The sequence below is a fragment of the Bos mutus genome, chromosome 11 (genome assembly GCF_027580195.1).
Source record: "Bos mutus isolate GX-2022 chromosome 11, NWIPB_WYAK_1.1, whole genome shotgun sequence".
Classification (NCBI taxonomy): domain Eukaryota; kingdom Metazoa; phylum Chordata; class Mammalia; order Artiodactyla; family Bovidae; genus Bos; species Bos mutus.
Window position 1 is genome coordinate 90,374,163 of NC_091627.1, and position 13,605 is coordinate 90,387,767.

Here is a 13,605-nt window from a genome sequence, read left to right on the forward strand (position 1 = left end):
ATATATATATATTTTTTGGCCACACTGCATAGCATGCAGGACCTTAGTTCCCCAACCAGGGAAGTAACCCACCCCCTGCAGTGAAACCCTGAGCCTTAGCTGCTGGACTGCCAGGGAAGTCTCAAGATACTGTTTCTTGTTGGTGTTTTGTTTCCACCTCTACCAGGAGCTAGAACAGGATGTCAACATTTTCTGTGAAAATTACCAGAGATATGCCACTACCATTTCCATTTCTTGCTCTAGGTCCAAAGCTAGTGTCTGTTGGCTACCCCCAAAATATACCACAATGGCATATTGATTATTTTAAATTAAGAAACTGCCAATGAAAGAGGGACACTGACCCTCCTTTCTGTCTCACAGAAAGCAAGAAATGAGTCTCTCATGTGAAACATATACTCCATGCACCTAAAGATAAAAGGATACCCTACTTGTGGAAGATAAGGAATTCAGGTTGAGAAGCCCATATAAACAACCTTGTTACTTGTTTAATTTACTACCCCAAGCCCAAACTAGAGTTTTCACTAATTAAGTGCCCCAAACCTGAGTTTCTTTGACCTGTTAATTCATCACAAAAAAAATTTTTTTTTCTTTTATCTAAATCTTGAAAGCCGCCGCCTTTGGCTGGGTTCCATTTCTGTGAGACCTCAGCATGCAGAAATTAAAATTTGTTTCTTTTTCTTCTACTAATCTGTCTTAGGTCAATTTTATTATTAGTCCGCAAGAACTCAAGGAGGGTAGAGGTGGAAATTTCTTTCTTCTCAACACATCCAACTGGAATAGAGCTAAATAAACTCATGCTGAGGGAAAGCATTTAAGTTTGTTTCTATGTACCGCTGATCTTTGAACAATGAGGGAGTTAGGGTTGCTGACGCTCTGCACTGTGCATTCAGCTGCAGATTGTATAGCACTGTATTTATTGAAAAAAAAAATCCACATTTAAGTGGACCTGTGCTATTCAAGGAGAAGGCAATGGCACCCCACTCCAGTACTCTTGCCTGGAAAATCCCATGGATGGAGGAGCCTAGTAGGCTGCAGTCCATGGGGTCGCTAAGAGTCGGACACGACTGAGCGACTTCACTTTCACTTTCATGCATTGGAGAAGGAAATGGCAACCCACTCCAGTGTTCTTGCACTGCTGCCATCTATGGGGTCACACAGAGTTGGATATGACTGAAGCGACTTAGCAGCAGCAGTGCTATTCAAACCTGCATACTTAGTTGTTTTTCCACTGCCCAGGTCATTTACATTCTTACACTGACTTTTTTTTTGTTGTGCTCATCCTACCATTTTGGACACTTTATTTGCCTGTGTTACACTATTTTGAAAATAGATTTTTAATGTGTGTATACTACTTAACCATCTCCCCTTTAGGTAACCTGGATGGTATTTGATTCAATTTTATCTAAAAATACATTCATCACAGGGTATCTAATATTATATAAAGCTCTTTTCCCCCTACTTGTTTCTCTCATTTTCCACTAACATGATGGTAGTCACTAGAAATGCTATGTGTTGCTCAGTGCTACACATCCACATTTGTATAGGTTAATGTGTTCCAAGGGTTCAGATCAGTGTTTAAGCAGGTATGTATGTCAGTGTTGAAACTCTCCTTCACCTTGGGTTTTTTGAGTCACCTGCAAAATTGTGTTGCTAAAGACGTTGCATAAACTTAACAGTTGGCGTGAGAACTTACATAGTAAATCATTCACTGCTCACTAAATGTAAATGCAGAAGCCTAGGGTGGAAATGGAGAAAAAAAGAAATTTAACATATTTCCTAGGAATTTGAGGGAAAAGCTTAGGGGAAAAGTCTATGAAAATGACCAGTACATGTTAAGTTACTATACTTTCCTCAATAAGAGAGGCCTGCACTTCAGTAAACACTTGAATGCTGCTCTATTCAGGCACCATGTTGGGTATTTGAAGCACAAAGGTCAGAAAGTCCCTGCCTTGGAAAATGTCCAGAGGCAGAGCCAGAAATAGATGATTGTATCATAAGATAATAAAAACTGAATATTGTACCAGGGAGCTAGGCTAGCACAGTGTCAGAATTGCTCATATGAGATGGAAATTGCCTGGAGAAGTTGGGAAGGTTGCAGGGGTCAGGTTATGGAGGGCTCTATGTACTTTCCCAAGTAAACTGAACCTAATGTATGTGCCTTAGTATGCTGAGGCTTGTAGCCTGGTCAGTTTTGGATTCTATATAATAATCACTGGCTAAGAAGTAGAGAATCAATTTAAGGAGGGAGGAAAAGATTGGAATCAGGAGCTTAGAGCTTAAATTAATATAGCATAATTGAGCAAAAGGACAAATTCAGGAAATATTTAGGAAGTAAAATTATAGGATTTTTTTGTTTAGAGTAAGAATAAGAAATCAGTGTGACTAGTTTTTGTGTGTGTGTGCTGTATTTTTTTTTTTTTTAAATAATTTGTTCACTTTTAATTGAAGGTTCAGTAGAGACCAGTTGTGTGGTATAGAAGACCAGTCACAAGTCGAGTCACAAGTTTCACTAACGTGAAACTACAGAAAAATTTGTTTCATTCTAACTAATCTTCAATTATCAGAAATTTATTTAAACATTTCAAATGAAACAACTGGAAAATAAACCCTAACCTAAAGGAATGAGAAAGGGCTATTTGATAATCTTATTTACAATGATGATGATCTATAACAGTTTAATATCTTGTATGTGTGTGCTATATGCTTAGTCACTTCAGTTGTGTCCAACTCTTTGCAGCCCTTTGGACTGTAGCTTGCCAGGCTGCTCTGTCCATGGGATTCTCCAGGCAAGAACACTGGAGTGGGTTGCCATGCCCTTCTTCAGGGGGTCTTCCTGACCCAGGGATTGAACCTGCGTCTCTATGTCTCCTGCATTGGTAGGCAGGTTCTTGACCATTAGCACCACCTGAGAAGCCCTTAGTATCTTGTGGGGCTGCTATCAGTTAACTTCTTATCCAGTTACTGAAGTGCTTGCTATGGAAAAATAAAAGTGATTGAAAACATGTTTCCCCAGAGGTACTTTCTCTGTAACAAATTAGAGCTATGAATGTGTATCTGTATTAAAATTCGAAAGCAATGGCTGGTTGCAAGAAATACTTATCTAACGATTTCATTTAGAACACCTTAGAGGCAGGTAATCTGGATTCAGAACCTGGTACACTAGCTCTATGACCTTGAACAAGTTATTTAGTTAAACCATACCGGGGTTCCCTAGTGGCTCAGCAGTAAAGAATCTGCCTGCCAATGCAGGAGACACAGGTTCAATTCCTGGGTCAGGAAGATCCCCTGAAGGAAATATGAGGAGGAAAGAAAGGAAGGAAATGGTAACCCACTCCAGTATTCTTGCCTGGGAAATCCTGTGGACAGAGGATTCTGGCTGGCTACAGTCCACGGGGTTGCGAAGAGTAGGACATGACTTCGCAACTGAACAACATCACCAACAAACCGTACATAATCTTCCAATCTGGAAAATCTGGATAGCAGTTCCCGCCTGCATAGGACAAGTATGTGGTTTAAGTGTGATAATCTGTGTTAAGTGCCTACCATAGTGTATGGCACGTAATAGGCATTCAGTGTTTAGCAATTATCACTACAGAGGTAATACTCAAACACCTTAAACAGAACCTAAGAGATTATATATCTTTTCCTTTCCTGTTTCATTTTGAAACAAATACTTCAAAGAAGTACATGGCATTCTCTCCTACAATTTCAAAACAGCCTAAAATATCCCAATTGCCTGCACATACAGAGTCTATGATGGACAGTCACTATGCATCCTTTTGCTTTTTAGGTTTTTGTTCTTTTTTTTTTTTTTGGTCTGACAGGAGAATTCTTTTCCAGTGTATTTAGTGTGTGTTTAGAACAGCCTTGTAACAGCATCATCAAGGAAAACCAAGGGAGTGAGTCGAAGATTAGGAGACTCATTGCTCATTGGCTCATGTTACAGAATTCTTTTTATATCTCTTTTGAGTGTTCCTTCTAGGTGAGCATCTATTTTTTTTTTTCATCAAAAATCAATCTAAAATAAGAAGGTAAGTTGATGTCTGTGATTTAGCATAATGTTTTTCCAAAATGGAATAAACAAGAAAACACAGTCATTGCAAGGGATATGCTGCTTGAACACATTGCTTTAGGCAAGAGAATAAATTTAAAATCCTCATTTTTCACAAGTATTCTTTCCTAAAATGAGCTGAGAAAATGTTTTCCCACTTGGCAAAAATAAAAAATTCCAAAATACATCCCACATCTTCCTCTTACAAATTGACTCATCTAGAGACACTGAGTTCAGAGCAACCGAAAGAGTACTGGTTAATCATATGGATTCTTTTAAATATATAAATAGACTATTTTACATAATCTATTGAGACACACTGGATTAAAACTCACGGGAAAAATGTTAAGTGACTTTCAGGGGTCTTTATGCCTTAAATAGAACTGATTTTATCAAATCATGTCATGAGATATGTATTCTGATCACTATCAATACTCATTTCATTTTACGGAAAACAATAAACATTTAAACTTATGATAAAACTTTAAAAAGTGCAGATGACCAGAAAGGCTTAAATTGATAAACTAATTTCTGATTGATAAATGTCTTCATGTGTGTTTGAGGAATAATTCATTTCTAATGCATTGTCCTGAACCAAAGAAATTTCTGCCTGTATATTATATACCAGACCAGCCCCTATTTGAAAATATAAGCTCTGTCTTTGAGTGTATAGAACACCACCTTTAAAGTCATTTTAGCCATGGGAAAAATAAGGGTAATAGTGTGATATACTGGAAAGAGAACTATATTAGGAGCTGAAAAAAATTGGTTCTTGTCTCAGTTCTGCTAATAACTAATTCTATAATTTTTGTGTTTCATTAAGTGATTATTAAAAGCATAACTATGCATTCTTCTGTAGTCATTCTTAGGAATTTGTTGCAAAGGGACACTTGGCACTGTTCACCTTGCCTCAATGTGTTCTGTGTGACACAGACCCTAAGGAGGGTTAGTCCATGCTCCCATGCTCAGTCACTAAGTCTTGCCTGACTTTTTGTGACCCCATGGACTGTAGCCTGCCAGGCTTCTGGGTCCATGGGATTTCCCAGCAAGAATACTGTAGTGGGTTGCCATTTCCTTCTCCAGGGGATCTTCCTGACCCTGAGATGGAAACTCAGGGTCCATCTCCTGCATTGCAGGGCAGATTCTTTACCACTGAGCCACCAGGGAAGCCCAAGGAGGGTCTGTGCCATTCTTTTATGATGATTATTTAATTTTTGAATAGGTAATAACATGGATCAAAATTTGAAATGTAGAAATCTCACTTTTCCCCTCAGCCACTGGTTCACAGACATCTAATTTGTTAGGAGTGTGTGCATTCATGTGCTCTCATTTAAACATAAAGAGATTAAATGTATTCATTCTTTCCCCTCATTTGTACACAAATGATGGCTGCAATACATACCATTTTTCACTTTGATTTTTATTGAATATTTATTTTGGAGACCATTATCACTTCATAGTTTTGTTTTAACATCTAAATGGTATTACATTATGTGGATATAGCCATTTATTTAACCGAAGCTTTATTAATGAACACTGGGTTATTTCCAGTTGTTTCCCATTCCAAACAATGCTGTTGTGAAAAACATGCTCACTTTGTATTTCCCTTATGTGCAAGTGTATCTTGAGAGGTCATGAGTAACAGCCTGGATTCTGAAGACATGCTGCTGGGATTTGAAGACTGGCTGCACTGTTTAGTAGCTGTGCATCCTGGAGCCTGTGATGTAACTTCTCTGTGCCTCACGTTTCTTATCTGTAAGAGCTCAGGGTATTGAAAAGATTCAAAGAATCCCTTTCTGTGAACTACTTGAGTGAGTCCCTGACATAGAGTAAATGCTGTGTCGGTTGCTGCTGCTACTGTTATTATTATCACCATTATTTTTAGGGTAAGTTCCCAGACATGGAACTACTAAGTGAAAAAGAAAATAGAGTTCTAATTTTGAAGGGTATTGCCAAAATAGTCTTCAATCGAGATTCTACAAATTATTACCAGCAATCATGTGTGAATAGAATGTTTCTCTACATTCATGCCCAGAAAGTATTTAAAAATTTTGAATCTGATGAGTGAAAACTATTATTGCATAGTAGTAAAACAAGTTATTGCATAGTAGTTTAAAAACTTTTAAAAAGGTTATATTTCTTTTTTGTGAGGAGGGTAATATGGTTTTATGAGTCCTATGGATTTCTTTTGGTGTGACTTACCTGTTCAGTTCCTTTGCCCATTTTATTTGAAACCAGGATGTTGAATTTGTTGTATGAATTTGTAGCTCTTTATATTAAATAATCCGTGTGTTAGTGGTATGACTTGCAAATATTCTGAAACATGTTTTAAATTTATCTTTTGAAAACTTTTGCTGGGAACAGCCACTCAGACTTATTTATTTTTTACATAGCTGATTTTTATGTCTTCTCTTTTATGATTTCTGGATACGGTCATGTTTAAAAAGGCATTCACTTTCCAAGATAACAATTTAAAATAATCATTCCATAGTTTACATTCCATAGTTTACAATCATTCCATAGTTACATAGTGGTTTGATTTTTTTTCCATTTAAATCTTTTATTCATTTGGAAATTATTGTGATAGTTTTCAGCTATTGATCCAAATTTAAGGTTGCTACCCAGTTGTCTCAAATTATTTACTGAGTAATATCTGTTTTTGAAATGTAATGAGATGGCCACTTTATTGTATACTTAATTACTGTATTATCTCTCCTGTTTCGGACTTCTTAGTCCTTTTCTATGGATTCATACCCTTTTAAAAACTGCTTTATGCTTTAATATCTGACAGGGCTAACTAGTACTCACTATTGCTTTTTTTCATATACTTCTTAGCTATTTATGTACATATTTTTCCTCCTGTAAACTTTAAAATCAGTTTGCTAACACACAAACACAAAAATCCTCTTGGTGTTTTTTGAAGTTCACAGTAAAGAATTCAAAGGTTCACTTGAATAAAACTGAAATCTTCACGATGTTTCCTTCCTCTCCAGGAACTTGGTACCTTTCCATGCATTTCAATCTTGTTTTGTGTCTATCAAGAGCACTTTAAAGCTTAGTTTGTTTGTTTCTTATTAAGTTTATTCCTTGATATCTTAACTATTTTGTCACTTGTATATGAGGTCTTTTATTTTCTAATTACTGTCTGTATTAATGACTGTTATTTCTATTCATTTAATACCCAATTATTGGTTTTTCTTTTTGTTTGTAGTAAGTTTCAGTTGATTCACTTGTAGTGTCTCAGTGTAGTCACTTCACAGTAATTGTTTTTGCCTACTTTAAAATATTTATACTCCTATTTCCCTTTTTATATTCTGTATTACTTAACACCTCTCAAAGGCAATGTTAGATAATAAATGATTATAGGCCTTCTTATCATCGGCAAGGCTTTACTCACAATGCTTACAATGTTTTCTAAGTATCTTCCTGGTTTGGCAGTTGAGATAAATACATTTTAATCACATTCAAAAGTTTTTATCTATTTTTTTAAATTGTTTTTTATTTTCAAGAGTTTTAAATAAAAATGGGTATTGAATTTTGTCAAATATTTAGCACTTATTAAGACGATCATATAATTTTCTCTTTAGATTTTAACCTAATCACATATTCATAGACAAAAGAATACTGAACCATTCTTAAATTCCTAGTACTAACCTGTATATTTTGCACTGTACTTAAAATAGTTCAGATTTGCCTTGATATTCATAAATGATATTATTCCAGTTTTCTTTTGATGTCAGTACTATGTTTGACTTACTTTAAAGTTTTTAGAAGTCTTCATTATGTTCTAGAACTATGTAAATTATACAGAATTAATCTATAATTTAAAAGTGTGATAACAGTTTTTAGTAGAACTATCTGAGTCTGATGATAACTTTGGACAGCAACTCTTCAATGACCCCACTATTGTTTTCTTAAGTCAGGTTTTGCAGATTGTATTTTCCTAGAAATTATCCATTTTAACTAGGTTTTCTATTTTCCCTTTGTTTTAGGTCTAAATTTAAATAGTCATTTATTTTTATTCTTTCTTGTATATTAATGTATTCATATATTTAAGACTGACTTTTCCTCTTATGGGCAGTGCTTATGTGGAACTTGTAGGAAGTATGTATAGTGTCTTCAAAATCATTTCTTAAAAATTCTTTGTATAGTGTCTTCAAGATCATTTCTTATAAATTCTTCAATTTCTTCTTAAAGATTTGAAAGAGGTAACTTTTGTTTTAACTTCTGGATTTTAGGGAATTTATTTTTCTAGTTTTGCCATCAAGTTCTAATTTTATAGTATTATGATAAAGTTTTATCTCTATTATTTCCAAACTTTGGAAATTTACTGATGTTTTCCTTGTGACCTAACGTATGGTTGATTTTTGTAATTGTTTCATTGAAGAAGACAGAGCTAAAGACAGTCTGTTTTTAGAGGACAGGGTTAACATGGATATGCATTAATTTTTAACCATGGTTTAGAGTACAGACTCTAGAGCCAGACTTAAGTTCAGTTCAGTTGCTCAGTCGTGTCCGACTCTGCGAGCCCATGAATAGGACAGGCACGCCAGGCCTCCCTGTCCATCACCAACTCCTGGAGATCACCCAAACTCATGTGCATCGAGTTGGTGATGCCATCCAGCCATCTCATCCTCTGTCTTCCCCTTCTCCTCCTGCCCCCAATCCCTCCCAGCATCACAGTCTTTTCTAAGGAGTCAACTCTTCGCATAAAGTGGCCAAAGTACTGGAGTTTCAGCTTTAGCATCAGTCCTTCCAGTGAACACCCAGGACTCATCTCCTTTAGAATGGACTGGTTGGATCTCCTTGCAGTCCAAGGGACTCTCAAGAGTCTTCTCCAACACCACAGTTCAAAAGCATCAATTCTTCGGTGCTCAGCTTTCTTCACAGTCCAACTCTCACATCCATACATGACCACTGGAAAAACCATAGCCTTGACTGCTGGTGCTGCTGCTAAGTCGTTTCAGTCGTGTCCGACTCTGTGCGACCCCAGAGACGGCAGGCCACCAGGCTCCCCCGTCCCTCTGGTTCCTCTGCCTTTTCTAAAACCAGCTTGAACATCTGGAAGTTCATGGTTCATGTATTGCTGAAGCCTGGCTTGGAGAATTTTAAGCATTACTTTGCTAGCGTGTGAGATGAGTGCAATTGTGTGGTAGTTTGAACATTCTTTCGCATTCCCTTTCTTTGGGATTGGAATGAAAACTGACCTTTTCCAGTCCTGTGGCCACTGCTGAGTTTTCCAAATGTGCTGGCGTATTGAGTGCAGCACTTTCACAGCATCATCTTTCAGGATTTGAAATAGCTCAACTGGAATTCCATCACCTCCACTAGCTTTGTTCGTAGTGATGCTTTCTAAGGCCCACTTAACTTCATATTCCAGGATGTCTGGCTCTAGGTGAGTGAACACACCATCGTGATTATCTGGGTTGTGAAGATCTTTTTTGTACAGTTCTGTGTATTCTTGCCATCTCTTAATATCTTCTGCTTCTGTTAGGTCCATACCATTTCTGTCCTTTATCAAGCCCATCTTTGCATGAAATGTTCCCTTGGTAGCTCTAATTTTTTTGAAGAGATCTCTAGTCTTTCCCATTCTGTTGTTTTCCTCTATTTCTTTGCATTGATTGCTGAGGAAGGCTTTCTTATCTCTCCTTGCTATTCTTTGGAACTCTGCATTCAAATGGGAATATCTTTCCTTTTCTCCTTTGCTTTTCACTTCTCTTCTTTTCTCAGCTAATTGTAAGGCCTCCTCAAACAGCCATTTTGCTTTTTTGCATTTCTTTTCCATGGGGAAGGTCTTGATCCGTCTCCTGTACAATGTCACGAACCTCTGTCCATAGTTCATCAGGCACTCTATCAGATCTAGTCCCTTAAATCTATTTCTCATTTCCACTGTGTAATCGTAAGGGATTTGATTTAGGTCATACCTGAATGGTCTAGTGGTTTTCCCTACTTTCTTCAATTTAGGTCTGAATTTGGCAATAAGCAGTTCATGATCTGAGCCACAGTCAGCTCCTGGTCTTGTTTTTGCTGACTGTGTAGAGCTTCTCCATCTTTGGCTGCAAAGAATATAATTAATCTGATTTCAGTGTTGATCATCTGGTGATGTTCATGTGTAGAGTCTTCTCTTGTGTTGTTGAAAGAGGGTGTTTGCTATGACCAGTACGTTCTCTTGGCAAAACTCTATTAGCCTTTGCCCTGCTTCATTCCATTCTCCAAGGCCAAATTTGCCTGTTACTCCAGGTGTTTCTTGACTTCCTACTTTTGCATTCCAGTCCCCTATAATGAAAAGAACATCTTTTGGGCGTGTTAGTTCTAAAAGGTCTTGTAGGTCTTCATAGAACCGTTCAACTTCAGCTTATTCAGTGTTAATGGTTGGAGCATAATCTTAGATTATCGTGATACTGAGTAGTTTGCCTTGGAAATGAACAGGGATCATTCTGTCATTTTTGAGATTGCATCCAAGTACTACATTTCGGACTCTCTTGTTGACCATGATGGCTACTCCACTTCTTCTAAGGGATTCCTGCCTGCAGTAGTAGATATAATGGTCATCTGAGTTAAATTCACCCATTCCAGTCCATTTCAGTTTGCTGATTTGAGAATGTCGACATTCACTCTTACCATCTCCTGTTTGACCACTTCCAATTTGCCTTGATTTATGGACCTAACATTCCAGGTTCCTGTGCAATATTGCTCTTTACAGCATTGGACCTTGCTTCTATCACCAGTCACATCCACAGCTGGGTATTGTTTTTGCTTTGGCTCCATCCCTTCATTCTTTCTGGACTTATTTCTCCACTGATCTCCAGTAGCATATTGGGCACCTACCGACCTGAGGAGTTCCTCTTTCAGTATCCTATCATTTTTCCTTTTCATACTGTTCATGGGGTTCTCAAGGCAAGAATACTGAAGTGGTTTGCCATTCCCTTCTCCAGTGGACCACATTCTGTCAGACCTCTCCACCATGACCCGCCCATTTTGGGTGGGCCCACATGGCATGGCTTGGTTTCGATGAGTTAGACAAGGCTGTGGTCCGTGTGATTAGATTGACTAGTTTTCTGTGATTATGGTTTCAGTGTGTCTGCCCTCTGATGCCCTCTCGCAACACCTACTGTCTTACTTGGGTTTCTCTTACCTTGGACGTGGGGTATCTCTTCACGGCTGCTCCAGCAAACCGCAGCCGCTGCTCCTTACCTTGGATGAGGGGTATCTCCTCACGGCTGCCCCTCCTGACCTTGAACGTGGAGTAGCTCCTCTCGGCCCTCCCCCACGCAGCCGCAGCTCCTTGGACGTGGGGTTGCTCCTCTAGGAGCCAGACTAACAGTATCCAAATCCCAGATTTTTTACTGGACTCTTTGGCAAGTTACTTAATTTCTCTATGTCTCAGTTTCCTCATTTGTAAAGTAGCTATAATGATAATATCTACTTCTTAGGGTTGTACAAGAATTAAATGGATTAACATATGCAAAGCATTTAGGGTAGTGTCTAGAATCAAATAAGCAGCATATATGTATTAGCTGTTTTAATTATTTAGATTTACTTCATTAATTTTTAGAATTTTTCTGGAACAGCACTCTCCAAATGAAATATAACACAATTCACATATGCACTTTTTATGGTAGCTATGTTAAGAAATTTTTTTGAATGGTAAAATTATTCTTAATAATATTTTAACACATTACATCAAAATATTATATTGTAACATATAATCAATATACAGAATTTCTTAGTGAAATTTTACCTTCTTTGTTGTGCACTTAGAAGTCTGACAGATTTTGTACTAATAGCACATCTTACTTTGGACTTTGCATATTTCAAGTGCTCAGCAACCACACGTGGTGGGTGGCTACTGTACTAGGTGGCACAAGTCCAGCGATGTATGTTCTGTGTGCTTGGTCCTTTATGTATCATGTGCTAAGTCAGGTGAAAGTGAATCTCTTATGCCATTAGTATATTTCTGTGTATTTCTCCTTGAATCACCTTTAGTTCCTAGTCTATAAATGCTGATGTTCTGTAATTTGGTGCAAAAATACTTAATCATTAAATTTTCACTGTGAATTGTATCCTTTAGCATAAAAATCAGCCTGCCTTTGTCTCTTTTTGTGCCTTTTGCTTTGAATTTTGTGTTATATTTATGACCAGCGTTTAAAAACTTTTTTTCAACCATCTGAATCACTTATAAGAAGTCTCTTGAGGACATCAGAGAATTGGATTTTTCTTTGTTATCAGTCTGAGAATCTTTTTAAAAATATAGTTGAGTGTAGTCCATTTATATTTACATGACAGATATATTTGAACTTAGTTCTGTCTTATTTTAGATTCTGTTTTCTATTTTTACAACTTTTAAATGTCATAGAGGTTCTCTTTGCTTTGGTTTTTATATTTATTCTAATATTTAGACAGATTAGAGTGTTGTTCCAGTGTTTACCTTTATAACTACGTAGAATTGTGTTCACCTTCTATGTCTTTAGAAAGAATTACTAAGAAAGCTCACCCCTTACCTGGAAATAAAGAATGGCTGCGCTGTCCTTTGGATGTCATTTTAGAGCAGTGTCTTAACAAGCCTGCTTAAGGGTTAGCTGACTTCCTAGAGCAGCAATTCTCAAGTGCAGTACTCAACTAACAGCATCAGCACCAGCATCACCAGGGAACTCAGAAATACAAGTTCTCAGTTTCCACCCTCAGTTCAGTTCAGTCGCTCAGTCATGTCCGACTCTTTTTGACCCCATGAATCGCAGCACGCCAGGCCTTCCTGTCCATCACCAACTCCCAGAATTCACTCAGACTTACGTCCATCGAGTCAGTGATGCCATCCAGCCATCTCATCCTCTGTCGTCCCCTTCTCCTCCTACCCCTAATTCCCCCCAGCATCACAGTCTTTTCTAATGAGTCAACTCTTTGCATAAGGTGGCCAAAGTACTGGAGTTTCAGCATTAGCATCATTCCTTCCAAAGAAATCCCAGGGCTGATCTCCTTCAGAATGGACTGGTTGGATCTCCTTGCAGTCCAAGGGACTCTCAAGAGTCTTCTCCAACACCACAGTTCAAAAGCATCAATTCTTCGGCTCTCACCTTTCTTCACAGTCCAATCCTCACATCCATACATGACCACTGGAAAAACCATAGCCTTGACTAGATGGACCTTTGTTGGCAAAGTAATGTCTCTGCTTTTCAATATGCTGTCTAGGTTGGTCATAACTTTTCTTCCAGGGAGTAAGTGTTTTTTAATTTCATGGCTGCAGTCACCATCTGCAGTGATTTTGGAACCCAAAAATAAAGTCTGACACTGTTTCCACTGTTTCTCCATGAAGTGATGGGACCAGATGCCATGATCTTCGTTTTCTGAATGTTGAGCTTTAAGCCAACTTTTTCACTCTCCTCTTTCACTTTCATCAAGAGGCTTTTTAGTCCTCTTCACTTTCTGCCATAAGGGTGCTGTCATCTGCATATCTGAGGTTATTGATATTTCTCCCAACAAAGTAATTAGCCTCCAATTAAAAAAAATGAAACTCTATGCATGGAGTCTGTTAATCTGTCTTGCTTGAGCAAGACCTC